Source organism: Humulus lupulus, chromosome 4 (genome assembly GCF_963169125.1).
Source record: "Humulus lupulus chromosome 4, drHumLupu1.1, whole genome shotgun sequence".
Classification (NCBI taxonomy): domain Eukaryota; kingdom Viridiplantae; phylum Streptophyta; class Magnoliopsida; order Rosales; family Cannabaceae; genus Humulus; species Humulus lupulus.
This window is the reverse complement of record NC_084796.1, coordinates 80,181,950-80,194,738: the sequence shown is the minus strand read 5'-3', so window position 1 is coordinate 80,194,738 and position 12,789 is coordinate 80,181,950.

Sequence of the window (12,789 nt, the reverse complement as noted above, 5' to 3'; positions counted from 1 at the left end):
TTGAATTGAAATACTGAGTCATTTCCTGCTGATAATGGAGGAGTTGTAATTGTAATGCCTCTCATTTTTCCTCGATTAGATCAAGGGATGAACTAAGTAACTCATGGTTCTGATATGGATCAAAGGTCATTCGTCTGTGGGTCATCACCAGCGCCTCAATCGGGAGCATAGCCTCGCTTCCAAAGGTCAGAGAAGAAAGGGTATGTCTTGTGGAGGTTCCATGTGCGGTTCTATAGGCCCAGAGTACCCACGGGATCTCCCCATACTACAAATAGGCAAGGGGATGAGATCATGGTTAGCTCGTTGGGAGCAGCTCGAGCAACTATGGTGAAGCATTTTCATTTGTCACATTTATGCACATATGAGATCGAGTCCTTTGTCTGCGTGGGCCAAAAATAACGCCGTCTAAGTACCTTCAAAGCCAGGTTTTTCCCCCAGCATGGTCTCCGCCGAAGCCTTCTTGTATATCTTGCAAGATAGTTTGCGCTTCCTCAGGCAGAATGCACCGCAGGAGAGGTAGCGAATGGCCTCGTCGATATAGATTTCCTTCAACTATAACATATAGTGGAGCTTGATATAGTAGCTTTCTTGTGCCCTTTCGATCATCAGGTAACTTTCCGGTTGTGAGATACTCCACTATGGGGGTCATCCAGGTCAATTTTATGTCAATCATTCTGACCTCAAACGATTCTTCTATTATGCTCGGGCTTTCCAAGATTTCCACCATAACTACATTCAGTGTATCCACCTCTTTGGAGGTCGCAAGTGAAGCTAGAGCATCGACATTGGAATTCTGCTCGCGGGGTACTTGTTCAACAGAACTAAACTCAAATTCAGACAACTTGCCCTTAATCGCGAGCTTCGTATTCCCCCAATATCTTTTTGACTACGAGCTGAGAATCACTATAACATTGGATCACCTTTGATTTTAGCTTTCTCCCCACCCTTAGCCCTGCCAATAAGGCCTTATATTCGTCTTCATTGTTGGATGCTTCGAATATGAACCTGAGAGCTGTATGGAATCTATGCCCTTCAGGTGAGATTAAAATTATCCCAGCTCCTGATCCATTTTCATTAGATGATCCACAATTTCTTCTCTGATTCCCTTATCGACTCGTCCTAAAAACTTGTGCACTCGGCCACAAAATCAGCGAGGGCTAGACTCTTGATTGTTGTCCGTGGCATATATAATTTGTGAAAAATGTCGACTGATTCGAACTGGCTGAGTTCGATGGCCCATTTTAGTAGACCTCCAACGTTTCAGGTTTTTGAAAAACCTACCTTAAAGGTTGTTTAGTTAAGACGTGGATAGTGTGGGACTAAAAATACAGTATGAGCTTCCTAGAAGCCAAAATAAGACAGAAGGCGAGCTTTTCTATTAATGGATATCGAGAGTCAGCTCCGAGAAGTTTTTTACTTACATAATACTCTAGTTTCTGTGCCTGATTTTCCTCTCGAACTAACACATCATTGACCACATTTTTCTTCATGGTCAGATATAGAAACAGATATTCCCCATACCCTAGTTTTGATAATACGGGAGGTTCAGCCAGATGAGCTTTCAGGTCGTGAAATCATTGTTCGCATTCTTCAGTCCACTCGAACTTCTTTTTTCCATTGAGGAAGTTGTAAAATGGGAGACACTTGTCAGTGAATTTTAAATCGAAGCGGTTTAGGGCCCCCACTTTTCTGGTTAAACTTTTTACTTCCTTGCGGGACCTAGGTGAAGGCATTTCCAACAACAATTTTATTTTCTTTCGATTTTCCTCTATCCCCCTTCTGTTGACTATAATCCCCAGAAACTCTCCCACAAAACATCGAAAGTGCACTTTTGGGGATTTTACTTCATGTCATACCTCCTTAGCACGCCAAAATATTCTTCCATGTTAGATACAGTGTTATTGGCAGTCTTTCATTTAACGAGCATATCATCGACATACACCTCCATGTTTCTCCCAATCTGGTTAGCGAACGTATTATTAACTAATCGTCGGTACGTAGCACCCACATTCTTCTTCCCAAATGGCCTAACTTTGTAGTAGTATACGTTATGCTCAGTCATGAAGTTGGTATGGTCTTTGATTGCAGGGTTCATCGCGATTTGGTTATATCTAGAATATGCTTCGATGAAAGACATGAGCTTGTTACCGGCCGTGGCGTCTACCAACTGATTAATTCTTTTTAATGCGAAACAGTCCTTAGGACAATATTTTTTTAGATTGGAAAAATCAATGCAAGTTCTCCACTTCTCGTTTGGCTTTAGGACCAGAACAGGGTTACCAACCCAGATCGGGTATTTTGTTTCCCTCATGAATCAACACTAAAGTAGGGGAACTACTTCTTCTTCCAATGCTTCTGACCATACTTTCCCTAAAACCCATTCTTTTTGGGACATTGCAGACACATTCTTGTCCATGTTCAAAGTATGCATTATTATACTAAGACTGATTCCCACCATATCTTCATGCGGCAAGGAGAATACGTCTAGGTTCTTCCTCAAGAATTTGACCAACTCCTTCAAATCTACTCCCAGAGTTTTCCCGACTTTTATAACTCTTCAAGGTGTTTCTGGGTCGATACTGATCTCCTTGACCTCCTCTATAACTTTGAGCGTAGATCTATCCTCACCTATTTATTTGTCAATGTCGTCTTGGTTGGCGACCCCATTGCCTCATTCTAAAGGTTCTTCTGATCCATGGGTAACTTCCATTACCTGGGACTCCTCACCTTCTTTGTCTATGACCATCGCATGTTCCCTAGGTTGTTATTTTCCTTTCAATACTACGATGTAGCATTCTCGGGTGGCGAGCTGGTCTCCACGTATCATGCATATCTCCGTGGTTGATGGGAACTTCAATGCCAGGTGTCGGATTGAGGTGATGGCTTCAAAAACCATCACTGTGGGTCATCCCAAAATTGTGTTATACACAACAAGACAATCAATTATCATGAACTTAGGTATTTAAGTAATAGTTCGTTCATCATCCCCTAGCGTAACCACTAGTCTGATTGTTCATATGGCTATCATCCCTTCACTTGAAAATTTGTACAATGTCATTAGGATTGCCTTTAGATCGGTCACAAATAATCCCATCTTTTCTAGGGTGGACCTGAAAAGCACATTTACTGAGCTTTCTTTTTCTACCAATATCTTTCGCACCTTCAATTAGCGAGCTGCACGGTTACCACCAGTGGGTCATTATGTGGGAATTGAATGTGGCTTGCGTCCAACTTCGTGAAAATGATTTGTTTTTTTTCTAACCACTGTTGTTTCCCCTCATTGGCAATCGCGTCCTTGAGCTTGATATATCGATCATCCCGATCCAAAAACTCCTGGGCACTTCTTACCCCATTCTTTCTTAGGCTACTCCAGAGGGGTGAATGGCGCCTAACCCCAGCAGTTAGGGCCATCATCTTGCCTTCATCACCCACTGTCTTGGCTCTAGCCGCTGCTCGCTTGAAACGCTGGACATACTCCTTTATGGGCTATCCCTCCTTTTGGCGTATCTCGATCAACTGGTTGGCCTCTGTGGGGTGTACGCGACCCGCATAGAATTGTCCATAAAATTCCTTCATGAACATCTCCCTAGATACTATACTAGCATGAGGGAACTTGAAGAGCCACTCCTGGGATGTGTCAAATAATGTCACGGGGAAGATCCTGCAGTGGGCATCTTTTGACACTTTTGGTATATCCATTTGTATCTCAAATTTGTTAACGTGAGATACTAGGTCTCCATACCTATCAAAGTTTGGCAGTGTCGAAATCTTGAATTTACTGGGGGTTTCAGCCGCAGCAATCCTTTGTACAAACGGAGTGCCCCTCCACCTATCATACTCTATGAGGGATGTTCGTCCCCCGACCAGCTGTTGTACTGCCTAGTTGAGGCCATCATTCTGAGCATGAACCACTTCTGGGATTGCTGGGGCGACCGGTGCCGGGGGAGCGTACTCATCGTGCCTCTCACGACGGTCATTGAGTACGTCCCTCAAATCATCATTCTTGCGTCTCTGCTCGCTAACTCCTAGTCGATCGAAGATGTTTTGTTGCCTGGGTTGCCCCCCAACGTTATGGCTTGCTGGCCTATTTTCTATAGGTAGGGGCTTCTACCACCACCTCTTTCCTCATTCCTCCGACCAACATTTCCTCTGCCAAAATCGGCTTCATTATAGTCATGGCCACCTCTATACTGTGGCTAACTACGGCGTGACTAACTGTTCACACTATTTCCTCCTCGGTCTGGTCTCTCCCGAGCGTTAGGGGGGCCTGTACTGGTTGTTGTGTCCCTGGGCATTACTATGTCGTGGGGGACCCGTGACCGCAGAGCCCGACTCGTAATGCCTTCTGTTGGCAGAAGGACGCTGCCCCATTCTCGGTGGATTTGGTTCTTCGTCCCCTGGGCGTCTAGGGCTGCGGGGTGGCTGCCTGACCCTATTCTGCCTCTAGTGCTGGAGATTGCCTCGACCAGCCTGAGATGGAGGCTGCTGCTCAGGATCCCTAGCTGGGGCATCATCCTAAGCCATAGGTGGCTACTCCGGCCTTTGAGGGCTTGCTGGCTGGAGTGGAGGACTAGAATTGGGAGCCCGCTAAGGTGGCACACTCGATGGCTGATCTGGCTGAGAGGCTGGTACAGCCTGACTTCGAGCCAATTGAATGGCTGCTTCAAGAGCTGCCATGGCATCCCTCTACCGATGGTCCATGTCTGCCTACTGCTCCTCAGCTCCTAGCACTGACGTTCAATTTCTCTCTTCCACAGTGCCATTGTCTCTGCTGTGTTGTCCTGATTGGCCCTCAGATTGGCCAACTCGTTTGCAACATCCCCAATGTTGCCCTCAGCATTTCTGAATCTAACTCCTCCTCTTCAAACTCTAAATGTGGTTCATTCTCAGCCACATTTGGGGGAGGAGGTTTGGATGATGCAGCGCCAGCGGTCTGTCCATCTCTCTTGGATGTCTTTGCCATTAGATTTTCTTACAGTTTTTTTATCAATCTTTCAATGAAAGCACCAGAATGTTGACCCTCGATTTCGGCAACAACACAAAGTCAAAAATATGACAAGAAATGAGATGATAATTGTAACGCCCTGGATAGCCAAGACCGTTACATTGTGTGTTTATAAAGTGCCGGACTTGCTAATCAAGTCATTTAATTAAAATTGTGTTGCAAAAGTTTCAAAGGAACTAGGGTTAAAGCATTTTGGTCTCAAAAGTCACATTTTTCATTAAGAAACACTATTTGTTTATACGGGATCCCAAAAATACAAGTTTAAAGATCATTTACAAAAGTTGCAAGACTCAGGTACAATATTCAGCCATGCTAAGGCAAATCAAGCGGTTAGGTAAACTCTGTCCTAGTCCACTCCTCGATCGTGGTGATCGAACAGCGGGCTATGTACATTTCACCTCGGAGCTCTCCACCTCAGGCTTGGTCCAACTTGCCCTTGCCTTTACCTGCACCACGTAGCACCCGTGAGCCAAGGCCCAGCAAGAAAACACAATATCAACAAAGCATAAGCAATTATCAGACAAGTCAATATCTCACGTTGCATCACATAGCCTCAGTCGAATAACCATTCAATATAGTCAAGTATTCCACATACTAGGTATATCAACACATAACATGCACAGTTTATAAACGATAACCAGGGCTAGCGCTCACAGGCTGCTCCCTCTGTTATCCCAGTGTTCGTGGCTCCCAGTGGCCGAGTCGCGCTCTGTGCGCTATTAGTATGTACGACACTCTTTGGCCGCTTTTACATGTCCCATGGCGTGATACCAACATTGACATGATACAATTCTCGGAAGCACTTAGTCCCATCACAATCATATAACCAGGTGCAGTTTTCTTACCTTTCAATTCAATAGCTTTGATCCCTCGACTCCTTGAGCACGATCCCACTCGAGCCCTAGCGCTCACCTAAACACAATCATGGCCAAAGTCAACATCAACCCTCAAGTTCAAAACCTAGCCCCGGGGCCAATCCCGAGCCCCCGGGATGTCCTAGTTCCACCAAACAAGGTTGTGGAACCAAACCCCAAACCTTAGGTCAAAAACCCTTGCAAATTACCCTAAACTCCCCTTCAGAAGGCAGGGTAGCGCTACAGCGCTCTTGGGAGGGTGATCTAGTGCTACATACAGAAGCCAAAACCCTTCCAGCAAAATGGCCTAGCGCTACAGCGCCCAAAGGCTAGCGCTAGTCACAGACAGCCCAGCACCAAAATTTCCCTTGCGCGATTTTCTCGAGCCAACCTCAACCAAACCTCTTCCAACTCTTACCCAAACTTGAAAACAACCTCATGACCACACTCCACACATCCCAAGCACCCTAAACATCTAAAACCCAAGCACATGCAATCACAAACCCAAAATTCACCGTAGCCACCTCAAAACACTAAAACCCAACATAAACCAGCTGAACATCAGAATTAGAGCTTAGAATTCATACCTTTGATAGAATTTCGCCAACAAGCTATCCCTAGGCTCCCTTGTCTTGCTACTCCTCAGCCTTAAGCCTGAATTCCCCAAAGTTCCATTCAATTCAACTCAAGTACCACAACTTAAAAACCAGAAACAGAAATGGATGAACTCTAGAATCTTACCTCAAGTGTTAGTGAAACCCTGCTAAACCTCTGCCAATTCCTTAGTCTTAGGTCAAGATCCTTGATGTTTAGTTATCCCAGCTCTCCTCTAAGCTTTACTCCAGAAATTCTCAAGAAACAGGTGAAGGAAAGTGTAAACCGACTTAGAGAAACTCTCTCTGTTTTCCCTCTTTGTATTCCCTTCTTTTTCAGACTTTTTTGATATTCTACAAATTCCACTAACTTAAAAACTCTCTCTATTAAAATCACACATAATCTCCATTATGCCCTCCAGGCATACTAATTAAGGCCCTTAAGCCTTATTAGCGAATTTGGGTCGTTACAACCACCTATGCACAGGTAGTGGAGAAGGCCCTTACTGTTGAGGGGGTCGAGGATCAGATATGGAGTAAGGGCAATGGTCGGAGAATGGTGCCTACTTTTCACTTGTTCTAGCCAGGGTAGTGGCCCCAGTGAGCAGAATAGAAAGGTCCTAGATTCTTTTATTCCTCCTTGTTTAGATCGGAGGGCATGGGATGCTTTCAGTGGCCGTCAGGGCAAGAGAGACAACTAGAGGAACCTCTCAGAGTGTCCTCATTGCAGGCGATGACATCAAGGAGAGTGTAGAGTCAGAGCTTGCTTCACTTGTGGGAATGTTAGTCATCTGAGAATGGTCTGCCCACAGGGTTGAAAAGAAGAACAGAAGAAGAGCGACAGCTTCACTCGAGCCAGGGTATTCACCTTGACCCAGATCGAGGCTGAGGCTAGTCCCTAGTTCATGATAGGTCAGATTGTTAGTGCTAGTTCTTCATTTACTGCATTGATTGATTCAGGAGCAACTCATTTGTTTGTATCTGCTAGAGTGATAAATCATTTGTGTAGGCCTTGTGATGTGTATGCTAGGGGATTGAGGATTTTATTGCCAACTAGGGAACATGTAGTCTCAAGGAGATGGATTAGAACATTTCCAGTAGAGATAGACAGTTGGGAGTTGTCTGTGGATCTGATTGAGCTAGCGATGGATGACTTTGATATGATTGTGGGGATGGATTTGTTATCAAAGTACGGGGCAACGATAGACTGCAAGCAAAGGATGATGACATTTGAACTAGAAGGGGAGGTACCCTTTGTATTTGTGGGAATAGTGAGTGGACCATAAGTACCTACGATCTCTCCACTGAAGGGTAGAGACCTAACATAAGAAGGTTGCATAGGATTCCTAGCAAACATAGAGGATACCTCTAGGATTGTTTCGGTTGGACCAGATGAGACCACATTGGTATGCGAGTTTCTTGATGTATTCCCAACAGACTTGCCAGGGTTTCCATCACACCAAGAGATCGAATTCATTACAAATTTGGCGCCAAGGGTGGAGCCAGTAGCTAGGACACCATATAGAATGGCTCCATCAGAGTTTAAGGAACTCAAGATTCAGTTACTGGATTTAGGATTCATCAGACCTAGTTTTTCTCCATAGGGTGCTCCAGTGTTGTTCGTCAAAAGAAGGATGGATCCATAAGGATGTGCATTGATTACAGAGAGTTGAATAAGTTGACCATTAAGATTAAGTATCCACTGCCCAGGATCGATGATTTATTTTACAAGCTACATGGGAAGATGGTATTCTCTAAGATCGACCTTTGGTCTGACTACCACCAGTTAAGCATTACAGAGGAGGACATAGCAAAGACTACATTCCATATGAGATATGGACATTTTGAATTCCTGGTAAATGTAAAGTTTAAATTCCTCTCTTATGGGTGATTCCACTTGTGAAGGTCCATTTGCTTTGCATGACTATAATGGGCCTAATCAATTAATAACAATTAATAAAACGAAGGTTTAAATTCCTGTCTTTTGGACCTTGTATGGCAGATAGGGGGCAGTTGTAGTGGGAACGACATACTGGACCCAGCCCTCCTCCATACGAGCCCAATTGTGAAGTCCCATTTACCTGAGTTGGACTTAATTGTATAGGTTCATTATATTAGTTAAACCTAAATATTGATTAGCAACAAATTAATTCTAAATTAATTGAATTTGTTTCAATGTGACACTTTAGAATTAATAAGAAATTATAGGACTTTGGTTTTAAAAATTTTAATCTGTTTAATTTTTTTTTTGGAAAACCATAGTCATTAATTTTCTAAAAATAAATAATAAAAATACTAATTTTAATTTTATAATGAGCTTATTTTAAGAATTTTATTCGATCTCCACCGTTGGTTTAACATAGTCAATAGCTTAATGGGGCCTCGAGGCGCTTTGATTCGTCCCCCTACGGAAGGTGTTCATTAGTTATTTTGACAAGGTTAGATCTCGAAAGATAGATAATTATAGATCAAATTCTACTAGACTCACCCCTACGGTGACTACTAGGACTAAATCTATGATTATTGAAACCGTGGGTCTAGCTCATAAAATAAGAGATTTTATTTTCCTATTTTGATCGAATAGTAGGTTGTTAATAATGGTGTCCATTATTAAATGAGTTTACAACTCTATTTAACTAGTGGTATTTTTTACTCTCGCCAACTGGGACAAGGATATCATAGATTAGTTAAAAACCTAAAGAAATAGAGATATGATTGTTTTTGGTATTTTTTCTCATATCTTACATAATTTTTATATATGTTGTGCTATTTCTTGAAATTTGTGTGAATAGAAGTTTTATTGAGCAAATGTGATTGATTTCTATTTTATTGGTAATTTTTAGTTTTGAGTTATGGCTGTGTCTACTCCCATCCTTTCTCAACTTTCGATGGAGAAACTCACTGGAGAAAACTTCCTTAAATGGAAGCAAAACATCAACATTGTGTTGATAGGTGACAACTCCAAGTTCGTCATGACTAAGGAATCCCCTGAAGTTCCAGTTGAAGGAGCTACCAAGACTGTGAGAGACAAGTATGAGTGTTGGCAGGTGGCTAACAATAAGGCGCGGTACTACATGTTGACTAGTATGGTCGACACTCTCAAGACAAAGATGGAGAATGTTGAGACAGCCTACGAAATCATGGATCAGTTCCAAGACATGTTTGGTGCCAAGTTAGCGCAGACTCGTTTTGGGGCCACAAAGAAATATGCCAATGCTCGAATGGCACCTTCTCAACATGTTCGTGATCACCTGATCAAGATGACAAACTACTTTCAAGAAGCTGAACTGCACAGAGCCATAATAGATGAGGAAACTAAAGTTGGCTTAATCCTCAACAATCTTTCTCCAGCTTTCCTTCCATTCACCACCAACTATGTGTTGAATAAACTCAACTATGGTCTGATGCAGCTCATGAATGAGCTTCAAAATTTTGAGTCTATCATGGGCGGACCTAGTAAGGGAGGAGAAAAGAAGACAACTACTACTACTGTTGCTGATCCAGCTAAGGCTGAAGCTAACCAAGCTTCGCCTTCAAAAGCTGGAAACAAGAGGAAAGGTGGGCAAAACAACAACCCCAAGCCTGCAAAGGCTACAAAGGTGAGTGCACAACCAAGTGCACAGATGCCTAAGGGGAAAAACAAGAAAAACAAGAAAGGTAAAGGTAAATGTTTTCACTGCAAAGAGAAAGGGCATTGGAAACAAGATTGCCCCAAGTTTCTAGCAGATAAAAACAAAGGTAATGATTATAGTTCATTTATCTTGGAAACATGTGTTTTAGAGAATGATAACTCTATTGGATTATTGATTCTGGATCTACTAACCATGTTTGTAACTCTTTACAGTTTCTTGAATTGTGGGAGGAAGTGAACCAAGGCGGCTTAAAGCTTAGAGTTGGAAACGGAGCGATCGTTGCGGTCCAAGCAAGAGGAAGAGCTCGTCTGATGTTCAGAAATAAATTTTTAATTTTAAAAGATGTATATTTTATTCCGGATTTTAGTAGAAATTTAATTTCAGTTTCCATGTTGCAATTAGAACGATTTGTTATGACTTTCACAAGTTTTAATATATCTATTTCTTTCAATGGATCACAATTGTGTATTGCATGTTTGGAAAACAGGCTTTATATTCTGCGACCTAACGAACCCCTCGCTCTTAACAATGATTTATTCAAAGTAGCTAAACCTAGGACAAATAAACGTCAAAACACCGATAACAATAATATGATGTATTTATGGCACTTGAGACTAGGTCACATTGGCTATGATAGGATTCAAAGACTTACAAAAGACAGACCTTTGAGGGAACTCACCTTAGGTGAATTACCTGTCTGTGAATCTTGTCTAGAAGGCAAATTGACCAAGCGTCCATTCTCTACAAAGGGTGATAGGGCCAAAGAACCACTTGGTCTTGTGCATTCAGATGTTTGTGGACCTTTGAATATACAAGCCAGGGGTGGTTTTGAGTATTTCGTCACTTTTATTGACGATTACTCTAGATACTCATGTCTTTACCTAATGCATAGGAAATCATAAACATTTTCAAAGTTTCAGGAATTCCTAGCAATGGCTCAGAACCAATTAGGTAAAATGTTAAATATCTTGCGATCTGATAGGGGTGGAGAATATTTGGATATGCAGTTCCAAGATCATTTAACTGAACTTGGGATTTTATCACAACTTACTGCCCCAGGTACTCCGCAACAAAATGGTGTAGCGGAACGCCAAAACAGAACTTTATTGGAAATGGTTAGATGCATGCTTAGTCATTCAACTCTACCAACTTCGTTCTGGGGACATGCAATTGAAACTGCAAATGACATTCTCAATGTCGTGCCGTCAAAATCAATCCCCAAAACACCTTTAGAACGCTGGAATGGTCGTGAACCTAGTTTACGCCATTATAGAATCTGGGGGTGTCCCGCTCACGTCCTGAGGAAAAAGGAGGGAAAGCTAGAACCGCAAGCTGAAGTTTGAATGTTTGTTGTCTATCCTAAAGGTACTCGGGGTGGAATTTTCTATAGTCATTCAGAAAAGAAAGTGTTTACTTCTACAAATGCTACTTTTCTGGAAAATGACTATGTCCAAAACTTTAAACCTCGCAGCAAAGTAGTTTTAGAGGAGATGGTTAAAGAATTGACTCCAACCAATGTTCCATCGTCATCAACGCAAGTTGATGATGAAATTCCAACTCTTCATGTACAACAAAGGCAAGTCGATTTAAATGAAGAAATTACCACTGTTCCTGAGCAAACAGTCACGAAGCCTCGTTGTAGTGGGAGGGTTTCGAAGAACCCAGTTCGCTATGGTTTGGATGGTGAAACCAATATGGTTGTTGGTGACACTAGTGATTATGATCCGTTGTCTTTCAAATAGGCAATGGCTAGCCCTGAAAAGGAACTATGGCTCAAAGCCATGAAACAGGAAATGGAGTCCATGTACTCAAATTCCGTCTGGGATCTTGTGGAAGCACCTAGTGACTTTAGGGCCATTGGTTGCAAGTGGATCTACAAGAAGAAAAGAGGTGTTGATGGAAATAACAAGACTTATAAAGCTCGATTAGTGGCAAAGGGTTATGCCCAAAGAGAAGGCGTGGACTATGAGGAAACTTTTAGTCCGGTAGCCATGCTCAAATCCATTCGCATCCTCCTGTCCATAGTAGCCGCTCTCGACTATTAGATCTGGCAAATGGACGTCAAGACAAATTTTCTTAATGGAAAGCTTGATGAAGTCATTTATATGGATCAGCCAGAAGGATTTAAAGTATCTGGACAAGAAGGAAAAGTTTGCAAGTTGAATAGGTCCATCTATGGACTTAAGCAAGCTTCTCGTTCCTGGAATCTTAGGTTTGATGAAATAATCAAAACCTATGGCTTTGAACAAAATATTGATGAGCCCTGTGTTTACCAACTAAAGGCAAGTCAAATAGAGGTATTCTTGGTTCTTTATGTAGGTGATATCTTACTCATTGTAAACAATGTTAAGAAATTATCAGATGTGAAGAATTGGCTGAGCACTCAATTCTAGATGAAGGATTGGGAGAAGCAAGTTATGTTCTAGGTATCCAGATCATCAGGGATAGAAAGAACACACTTTTAGCTCTATCTCAAGCAGCTTACATTGATAAAGTTCTTGAACGTTTCTCAATGAAAAAGTCCAAGAAAGGACGTCTACCGTCCTGCCATAGAATTCATCTTTCAAAGAAGCAGTCGCCCCAGACTCCAGAAGAGGAAGATGCAATGAGAAAAGTTCCTTACGCATCTGCAGTTGGAAGTCTGATGTATGCCATGTTGTTTACTAGATCAGATATCTGCTATGCAGTGAGAGTAGTGAGCAGGT